The 11,082-nt window shown below is 40.7% G+C and overlaps 1 protein-coding gene across 3 annotated transcripts in view; it reads right to left on the bottom strand.

Moving 5' to 3' along the window:
• The window catches only part of RAD21 (RAD21 cohesin complex component), a 24,681-nt gene extending 24,287 nt beyond the window's left edge, over positions 1-394 (bottom strand). For 2 of the 3 annotated variants that reach the window (XM_026090015.1, XM_026090017.1), the window contains exon 1: positions 66-394. The gene's annotated coding sequence lies outside the window, so the exon portion shown is untranslated. The remainder of the gene's footprint in view (positions 1-65) is intronic. The other variant, XM_026090016.1, reaches the window with a different exon arrangement.
• Positions 395-11,082: the final 10,688 nt, after the last annotated feature.

The raw sequence follows: 11,082 nt of genomic DNA, 5'->3' as shown, positions 1-11,082 counted from the left end.
CGCCGCGCCCCTCCGGGCGGCGGGGAGCCGGGGCAGGCGCGGGTGCGGCCGGGGCCGCTCCTTACCCTGGTCCGGCGCAGGGGAGGCTGGCGCGGCGGCTGGCGAGGCCGGGCTGGGGAACCGCTCCGCTCCTCCTCCCCGAGCCGAGCCACTCACTCAAACAAACAAGATGGCGGCCGCGGCCCTTCCTGCCGCCCAAACCCGCCGTTCAAATCGGCAGGATGTTTACTGTTAAAATGCCCCCCTCCTCCCGGGGCCGCGCCGCCGCCCAGCGCGCCTGCGCGGGGCAACTGCCACTCATGCGCCGCGCCGCGGGGAGCCCGGCCGCCCAGTGGGAACCGCCGAGCTGCGCATGCGCCTGTCCCCGGCGCTCCGCTTCGCGGCCCGGGGAAAGAGGCGGGGCGGGGATGACGTAAGGTCGGATGAGTGACACCAGTGCCGCCGGGGAAGGGGCGGGGCGAGAGGGGGCAAGTGCGCCTGCGCAGTCCGCCCCGCCACCCCACCCCACCCCACCCCCGCCCCGGCGCCGCTGTTAAGATGGCTGCTGGGAGCTGGCGGCCTCGCTGGTGCGGCCGTTGTGGCGGTCCTGGGCAATTAGCCTGGGCGGCGCAGGCCGGAGGAGGGGGATCCTGTGTCCCTCTTTCTTCAGGGCTCCTCGTGCTGCCTCTCGTCCAGACAGCCGCCGTTGCCTGCACTCTCCGGGTGCAGCTGCTTAGGCCTCTGGCAGGTGGGGGGGCCTGTCCTGGCCCCGGGTGCTGGGCGGCTGGACCAGGCCAGGCCTGGGGGCCCTGCTCGGTTGGGGCTGTTTATCACGGCCTGTCAGCTCAGCACCGGCTGCATGTGGGCATTTGCTTGCTTGCACGTGGCTCTTGGTGCTCTTGTTACCAGGCRAGTGAAAAGTGCAATCTGTATTGCCTTGAGGGTGACTTTAAAGCTTTTGTTAATCTGTAAAAATGGCTCTTTAGCTTAAAACAGATATCCCTTATTATGTCCTGCTTCTCTAAGGAGGTTAATATACCAGGTCTTATTTCTAAGCTCTGCAGCTTACCTCTGCTGTCTAGGGTGCTGCAGGTGTTTCTCTTATGTTTTGGGGGTATTTGGTAACCATGTTCCTCCCTTGGGAACACCTGCATACACCATGCATTTTCTTTGTTTGAAGTAATTTGATTTCAATGCAGCTTAGGTTTTCTAGTTTTGAGTTTCCCAATCTATGATAGCCACCTGTGATATGACAAAGAGAGGATTGTGGCTATGACTGGAGTTAAACAGCAGGACTAGATAACTAGTAAAAAGGAAGGGAAAGCAAGGAGTTTATATTTCAGAATAGAATTGTTCTGGCCTCTCTGTAAGGCATTAGCAAGTCTGAAGCTGTGAGTACATAAAATAATACTCTGAATCTACATGAAAAAATCTTTAGCCCAAGGAGATCCATGATACATAAGCCTTATTTAAATAACTTTACAGAAACAGTTTGGTTTTTTTGTATAATAAGGTATCAGTTTATGAAAAAATGGAATATTAAACTACCAAGAAAATCTACTTCCTACCAAGGGTTTTGAAATATTACCATTTGTAAACCTATCATATCAGATAATATATTTTAGTGGATGATAAAATCAACAAATAATATGTAAAAATATGCAAGCTCAGTCTGTTGATTCTCTTTCCTCAGACTCAATTTTGCAGTTTTCAGCAGTTATTTTTTTAAAATAATGTCTCATTAGAATCTTTATTCAAAACAAACATTGGTTCTCTGTATGCCCCACATAGAGTTCTGCTAGGTATATTAATGTTTCAAGGGTGTCTTCTGCCAGAAGACATCTGCTGTATCACCACTACTTCCCTCAAATCCCCATGTGAAATGTTTTAGTGGTCCAGGAATTGAACCGGGAAATGTCTAGGTTATAGTCCATTGGACCACAGATTAGGAAATTTTAATGGATGTAGCAGTGCTGATGGATTGGATTGGGTCAAATCAAACATCCACTGAAAGTGTGGACCAGCAAAGATGTGTCTTGTGCTGCTATAGGAAAACAACCACTCACAGGAGAGAGAGAGAAAAAAAAAAAGCTATACCAGCAAAATTGTATTTTTTCTTGTTCGACTGTGTCTATAATAGGGCTTCTTCAAGCATAACCATGTGAGTCGGAAATCTAAACTCTTTATACTCTGACCCACATTGTTACTGAAAAGTCTATAGCATACCCTTGGCTTGGCTCGAGTGATGCTGACTACTTATTTCAGAGTTCCATGCATTTTAATAAGAAATCCTTCTTTCTCTCTCTCAGCAGACATTGAAAATTAAGTGGCTCTTAGCCAAAATTGTTTTTCTAGCTAGTGATGGCCAGTGTGTGGTAGTTGCCTATCTAGAGAGTGCATCAGATTGTCTTTAACTGATAGAAGAAGTTAACTTGGGAAAAGAATTATGATACATTTTTTTAAATTTTCATTAACATTTCTGTAATTATTGCCCATTTTTTCTAACAAATAATTAAAAATGGATCTCAGTATTTTTTTTCTCGTGCTCAATTCTGCTATGCTTGGGCAAGCATTATTTTCTATAAAAGATATCTTTTTTGAAATCAAGTCTAGGATGCTTAAAGTTAGCTTGTTGGTAATACTTACTGTCTAAATAAAATCACAAAGCTAGCACATAGGTCCAGTCTTTTCCAGGTGACTCTCTGTAATCAGATTTTTGCAATTCTCCCAAAGTTTAGTTTCCAGTCTTTCTATACTTAGTTATTATTAGGTTTTAAGAGTGTGAATACATACTTCAAAGAAGCAAGTATATGCAAATCCCAGAGAGTTTATAATCTAAATTTAGTACAATTTAAATTTAAAGGATTTGAATTGTTATCACGTCTGTTTCTTATGGCAGGATATACCTACTGTGAAGATCACTGTAGCCTTGTCCTCTAGCAGCTTCTTGTTCATATTATAAAATTACTTCAGTCTAATTTATTATGGCTTATTTTTGCCAAAGTGTTTTAGATGGGTGCTTTTCTGCTTCATCTCAAAAGAGTGCTTCCCTCTGTCAAAAGCAAGATAGTTCCTTTGCCTGATCCAAAACTGAGGTTAATTCCTGATATAAAAATGTTTAGTTTTTACTGTGGAAATGAATGTTCTTCATGACCAAGTCAATTATTTAAACTTCAGCATAATTTTTAGATATTCTGCTAAAGATGAAAACAGCTATAATACAGTAGACAAGGAAGACCAAAATACAACATATTGGAACTTACRTATATTAAGTCCTATCCACTGACCTACCAGTTTTAAAGAACATAAATCAGCTCTCTGCATTATTAATCACATATCAATTAGCACATCTCCTTCAAATGTTTATGATAAGATCAAATACTTTTCAATGGTAGAACTGTGTACTTTGATTCTCATGAATATCAATTCTTTAAAAAATATATTTTCTCCATTACTAATGTTCATTTACAGTTTTATTTTCACTCAGATTGGAAAGTGCCCTGAATGTCCTGACCTTTGACAGACAGTGTGACCCATCTTGCCTCAATTTTTTTCTAAATACAACTACCACAAGAAAAGAAGCACATTGTTTGATTGGTATGCTGCACCCAGTTCTTTGCTGAATTTTTTCATCTGGCTCTGCTCAGCCACTTGCATTCCAGATGGTACTTAAAAAAGCAAGCTGATTATGTATGCTCTTGCTGGCATATAGTGAATCGCATTATGCAGTGACATTTAGAAAGAAACTGAGGCAAAAAGCCTATTTTCATTTGCAGCTTTGATCAAGTGTACCTATCAGGCAACACACCCATAATTTTCAAGTGCAGAACAGCTTAGTTCATATAGATAACTTTCTCTTAGAGAGAACAACATGTAACTCCTTTTGAATATCTGAAGTAATCATTTTTTCCCAATAAACATGCAATTTTGACATCTAGGTCCTCTCAAGTCAGACACCCATCTTCCAGTTTCTTCCAGTCTAAGCCATTTTGCTCAATTGCTACAAAGTACTGGCAGCAAGGTTGCCAGATAAACTGCTTTTGTGAACCATCAAAGAAGAAAATCAGGACAGTCAGAGTCATAATTCTATCACACGAGCTAGGAGAAAAATTATCATAATTTGTAATTTGATTAGAACCCACATACTCTTAAAAACTCAACATTTCGAGTCAGGTAGTCCAAAATTTGCCCAATGTGTTGGATCTAGTCTGAAGAACAACTTCAGCCTCTGCTGAAAGCAAGTTGCCTCTGCTGCAGCTGTATAGAAGAGTGAGGGGATGCTTGAAGAGACCTGCCTATGGCCGGAAGTTTTTAACTGCAAGCCACAACTGCCTCAGGTGATCAATAGGTGGGATGGTTTCTGAAACTGGCGTTCAGTGTCACTGCTAAAACAGCTTGATACTCTATTCTTAACATTACAAYACAAACATTTACACTCATACAGCTTGTCGTTTGACATACAGCTTGTATGTTAGACTTCCTCCAATTAAAGAATGTTTTTCCTCAAGCTTCTGAGGAATTCAAATTAGTAATAACAATTTCTTCTGTAACAGATCTGATATTCAAAGATGGTAAATAAAAGAAAATATACAGTCCATTTGGTCTTCAGGCACAATTTGAGAAATTGTGACTATTTTTAAAAAGGAGTTACTTTATGACTCAGTATTTGTAGCCATGTGGATGCAAAAAATGAAGTTCATTAGATCTCAAGCTTCAAAGTGATCAGGTGTAGTCTGTACCATACCTAACTCCCTGGGTGTATGGTCCCTTTGAGAATAGAGAGCCCTCACTTCATTCCATTTCACTCAGACTTTGAGCAGAATACAGTTGTTTAACAGAGCAGTTTCTCAGCTGCATCAGCTTTCTTAGGCACAGTAGAACTGAACTGGTGCTGTCCATGAGCAATCTGTGGCTCCCTGATTTTTTTTATTTTACCTATTTTTGGTATGGACAGTTCTAATTGTGGCTAAATGGGAATAATTGAAAATATTCCATTCTTGCCACTTCTGCTTTTGGTTCACAATACATCCTTTTGCCAGTAGCTATAGACAGAATGGTTTTATATTTGCTGGGAATTCTCTGTGTAGCCAAAGATGTTTCTTTCCACTTCATTTTGTTTGTGGAACACAAAGAGATAYAACTGAGGCAAAAAAAGTCTACCCTTGTGAAATGATAATGGAAATTCAGTTCTTGATGTTGCTAAAACTAGATAGGTGGGATGTTGGTAAGATCTGACACAATAAATCTTGCAACACATAACCAATACAAATATGACTGTCAATGTCATTTCAGAGTCTGATTTTGTTTCCTAGAATGAACAGCATTTTTTTTCCCCAGCTCAGGAGAAGTAATATAAGAATTTCAAATTATCTATAGACTCAACATTCTTGTGCTGGCCTTTGTAACTCAGTTATGTACAAGTCCACTTCTGTTGAACATGTTTTCTTTCCATATTATGGCAGTAAAGATTTAAAAGGTTGTTGTTACTCAAGATAGCTTTCCTCCCTTTCTTTTCCCAACACATTTTAGTTCCAGTAAAATTAAATATGCATTTTGCCAATTGTAAGGTTAACTTTATGAAAAAAAAATCTTTGAATTGCAGCTTATCAGAATAAGTTTCTCTTATGTAGCAGGTCTTAATAGTATTCAGTTTTAACTAATAAACACCAGTAATGCTTACTTTGACCTGTAGATTTCAAATGTAGTTGCTGCTCAGTTCCAGTCTTTCTCTTCTCCCCTGTTCTATTACACTCTTCCCACATATCTCAGCCTTTCTCCTCCCAACCTGCTAGCTATAATTTCTGGTTGTTTTTAACTTCTAAGATTGATCAAAAGGATGAAATTGATGAGGAAATTTGCTGGTAGCGGCTGGTCCTGAGAAATGAGCAGAGAGCTCTACAGGGAGGGGAGAGACTGAAGTCAAACATCGGAATGCAAAATAAACATTGATTTTTTAAATAGACTTTCAGTCGAATCCATCAACCTTACACATACCTTGAGTGCTGATGCTCTACAGCATTTTAGTTGTGAACAGTCTTATATTAATGTAGGTTTTCATCACAAAGTATGATGCTTTGTGTGTACATCAGATCTCTTTCAGCATGAGGATATTGATGTAATATTTGTCTTGGGAAAAGTTCAATGTTAAAACAGTTATAACGTCATTTTATCTGATTCATTGAATCAGAAAGATATATAATCCTGATATATATGAAAAGTATGTGTCACTGATAATGTCTGAAAATATTCCCAAGATACAATACACAAGTATTTATAGTATTTCTTACCCATTATAATCCACCATACATTTTTCTGAATAGAGAACTTTTTAAAAGGGTACATAATTTAAATAATTTAGGAATCATGATACCTTCTTTAAGTGGCTCTGAGACTAGTACACCTCTGGAATATAAAATACAAATTAACTAGAGTTTGCCATACTGTAGTAATTGGATGTATTAGTTTTAGAATTCACAATGAGAGTGTTAAGCACATATTGTTGGTCAAATTCTAGTTAGTTTGATTTTACCTCCCTCCCTTTTATCTAAATTCTCAGCCTCCTGTGATGTCAATTAATATTGTTTTCCATTTCTTGACCTAAAAGCTCTTTTTGTATATCAAACTATGGCTTTAATTGTCTATTTTAGCAGAGTTATGCTGTGTTGGTAGGCATAATTCTTTTGAGTTAAAATTGACAAAGAAGACAAATCTGATCCTTTGGCAGATGTGAACTTGTAGGCTTTCCAAGTTGTTTTCCTATGTTCCACCTTTTGCTTGAAATGGTAGCCGTGGTGTAGTCAATGACTATTCAGTGAGCTTTATGCTGAAGTACAGCAAGATGTGGCAAAAACATTTATAGTTTCCTGGAGAATGGCAAGCCCTGAAACACGCTGATGCCTATTAACTGATAGCACCTGTCTTCATCACAAGATTTATTAGAGGTGAGCTGTCTGTACCTCATCGTGACTTACCAGTAGCAATGTAGAGTACTGAGCTTTCAGATGGAAATAACCACAAGTTTCAGCAAAGACAAAGGAGCTTTTATGTTCTGCTGCCACTGAACCTCTAAGGTAGGCTTTGCACTGATCACCAGGAAAGTATCCATTTTCCTTCTGGTTATATTAGCTACAGCGCTAATTTTATTTAATGTTTCTGTACCTGTCAGCATTTTTGACAAGCCTGGAAACTGTTTTGCACAGAAGTTGTTCCAACAGCCATTCCCAGTGTCATTTTCTGTCTCTCTCAATACAGCAGCAGGATGTAGCTGCTGTTTTGAAAACCACGACTAACAGTTGTGTCTGACTTGCAAAGCTGCAGTCATCCAGTSGTGACGTGTCAAAGAGAGAAGCACAAGTTGCACCATACCACCAAATGTCATTGAAATGTGGGTGACTCTTTTGTCCATTCCATCCAAAGAGTATGGAAAATTCTATTGGGATTATAGGTTTAAATTGTTATAAGGGATGTATGGAAACAAATCCTACCATCTAAAAAAATTGATTCCATAATCAGAATTATATTGACTTCCAGCCTAATGGGGTATCCCTCAGGTCTTCATAGAAACTGTCCCGCAATGCATCGTGTTTGAAAGCAGAGCAAAAGAGAGCATCGTACCTGTTCCCAAAGCTGAGTATGTCATTCAGAAGAAATTCCATTCTCTGCTTAGAAACAATACTTCRCAGTGAAGTAGAAGTCAGCTATTTGCTTGAACATGGATGAAGCATCCTAATTAGTATGACATGATTATAATGAATATTCTTAATGCGAAGTAACTTTTTCTTGTAGGCAAACCTGAAGTCTTAGGAAAAAATGTGGAGCAAAGATTCTGAGTCAGACTATGTAACATTTATGGATGTTTGACAAGATTGCCCATTGGCATAAATCAGCCTGTCATTAAATCAAGTACTGAAAGTTAGTAGAAATATACTATTTCATATCAGATGGTATCAGGTCTTAAAATCTTTTGCTTTTAGGAACTAAAATGCAGCCTTCTCTCTGGATGAGCTTTTCCTTTGGCTATGCATTTTTCATTTGTGATTTCTTTCATTTCACAATTCACGTTAATGATTATGCTGCATTTTAAAATGGTCATTTAAATATTTTTCAGTACAAATATATAGGAATATCTGTTGAAATTTGCTCCTGGATATTTTTACTGTTGTATATAGCTATGGCTATGTTTGCTTCTGTGATCAAGTAGCAATTAATTAAACTACTTAAGTGGGCTAAATGATTTACAGAGAATTATAATACAAGTTAGAGCAACATGGTAGATCAAAATAGCTATTAAAGAATGAAGCCAAGTGCTATTCAGTCATGAAAAACTATACCTTATATATACAGTATAATAGCTATACTATCCAATTTCCAGTTCTATTAAAAGCGTCAGCATAGTTTCTCTGTCTTTATAATCATAAATGATTCTTCTAGGATATTGTAATTTCATTCTGTTAATAATAAAGATTTATATAACATACCCCCCAACAATAAATATCTATAGATAAATGAATTATACTTTATATGAAGACTACATTTATAAATACTTTATATTGAATTAATAGATCATTAGTAAATGTTATAAGCAAGTTATAGCTACATCTAGAATAAACCAAAGCTGTCTGGAAGCATATAAGTAGAAGATGTTAGAGATTTTTATATACCAAGGTCATAAGCAAGCTGTAGTCCTATTGGCCAATATGGTGGTCTTGAAGATTGACCAGGATATAGTTTGTACATTTGGAGACTGATGAACGCTTGATAACAAGAAGAGGCTCCTCTGTTTGTCACTCTTGTGGGGACAAATGGCATGCCCTGGAACAGATCAAGGATAATTATGGTAAGCTGGGGTAGATGCTCGAGAACAAGAGTCCAGGAGATCCTCAGTGAAACTCTGTGGTGAGGAGTGTAAAGGAGGGGCTCGAATGCACAGAGCTGCACCAGGGAACGGCCAGTGGACCTGTCAAGAGTTGATGGAACAAGATCAGAGGAGAGACCARCAAGGGGAACACTGGTAGGCATCTGCTACCAACCAAGGGAATGTGATGGATGAAGTCTTCAGAGAACTTCAGTCTTCTGACCATAGACCCTGGTCTCTTGATTTAGGAGGACTTTGACCACTCCAGTATCTGCCAGGAGAGCAGCTCAGTGGTACAAGATTTCTGGAGTGGATTGACAATCTTTTTATTCAAATGCTGGCCGAGCTGTCTTGGGAAGGCTCTCTGCTACTCACACACAARGAAGAACTGGTCAGGAATGTGATAGCCGATGGGAGCCTTGGCTGCAGTGACCATCAGATTGCAGAGTTTAGGATCCTGAGGGAAGTGAGAAGGGCTCTAAGGCCTCTCTGGTCTCTCTGACTGTGTCAGAGTTTAGGGGAGAGATATACACCCATGGTGGAGAGGGACTGATATAGGTCCCAAGAACTTGCATATGTCCACTTAAATATGTGTGTAAGTATGTACTTAAGTGGACACACAAGTCCATGGGATCAGATGGAGTGCCTCCTAAAGTGCTGAGGGAGCTGGCCAGTGTCATTGTTAGGTTGCTATCACCTTTGAAAGATCATAGTGGTTAGTTTTTGACTAGAAGAGGGCAAAYGTTATACCTATCTTTAAGAAAGGAAATAAGGAGGGTCAGGGAACTAACAGGCTGGTCAGCCTCACCCAAGTCAGTAGGAAAAATATGGAGAAAGCCTCACAGAAGCTATTTCCAGACACATAAAGAACAACAGTTAACATGGATTTACCAAGTGTATCTAATGCTTCTAATTGTCTTCTAATACAAAAAGATTGGCCTTGTAAATGAGGAAGAAACRGTGAATATCTTTCACTTCAGCTTAAACAAGGCTTTTGCATGGTCTCCAACAATATCCAGGTAGCCATATGAAGGAGACCTGAACTGAATGAGCAGACTCCAAGGTTTGCGGAAAACTTCCTGGAGCATCAGATTAAAAAGGTAAAGCTCAACAGTTTGAAGTCTAGTTGGCAACTGGTTATGAGCAATGTTCTTCATATTTTGATACTGGAGCTGATACTGTGAAATGTCTTCATCAGTTGTCAGTGCCTTGTGGGCACTAATAGGCCTTACTGGCCCTCACCAGCCTCACCTACTACCCACACCCTGTGCCTGTGGGCCTGGGGGCTCCATTTCAGTTCAGCCCTGGGCCCCCAGTTCCAGCCTGAGCTACTTTGTATGAATTCTGGGCTCCAGCCCTGTCTCTGACCCTGCCTGCTGGATGGCCCTCAGACCTATGCTGTAGGTAGCTTGGGTCCTGGGTGGACCCCTTGGATGTACCTTCTGACTGGGCTCCCTGCATAGACTATGGACCTGGTTCTTTGCAGTGTTTGGGGGCTGTCGATGGACCCATTTTCTAGCACCTGGCTCTGCCTGCTGTGTTCAGCCCCTGAGGGACTGTGCCCTGTTGATGAGGGCACTGCCTGCACTGGAATCACCTCAGCTCTCAACTCATCTTCCTTAAGTAGCAGCCCTGCTCTTGCTGCTTCCAGACATCAACAGCCTGAACAGTAGGACAGAATGCAACCTCAGCAAGTTTGTGGACAGCACCAAGTTAGGGGAGAATAGTTCCTATGCTGAATGACAGGGCTGTCATTCAGAGAGACCCCAATAGGCTGGAGATGTGGGCTAGCAGAAACCTCTTGAAGTTCCACGAAGGCAAATGCCAAGTTTTGCACCTGGGATGGAACAACCCCATGCCCCAGTATAGGACTGGCACTGGTTGGATAGGTAGCACCTTGCAGAAAAGGACCTAGGAGGTTTGGTGGACAGCAAATTGAACATGAGTCAGCAGAGTATCATAATGGCAATTAAAAACAACCACATCRCTGGGCTCTTTTAGTAACAGTGTACTCCACAGGTTGAGGGAAGTGATTATTTCCATCTACTAATCACTGGTGAGGTCCCATCTCAAATACTCTATGAAAGTTGGGCCCTGCCTTATATGAGAGAGATRTCAACAGGCTGCAGGGACCACTAAACCATTTGGTGATGGAGCTGAAGCACATGACATACAAGGATAGGCTAAGGGAACTGGATTTTAGCCTAAAAAAGATGGCTAAGGTGGGATCTAATAGCAGTCTTCCACTA

The sequence above is a fragment of the Apteryx rowi genome, unplaced genomic scaffold (assembly GCF_003343035.1).
Source record: "Apteryx rowi isolate R43461 unplaced genomic scaffold, aptRow1 scaffold_840, whole genome shotgun sequence".
Taxonomy (NCBI): Eukaryota; Metazoa; Chordata; class Aves; order Apterygiformes; family Apterygidae; genus Apteryx; species Apteryx rowi.
This window is presented reverse-complemented; position numbering and strand designations above follow the sequence as displayed.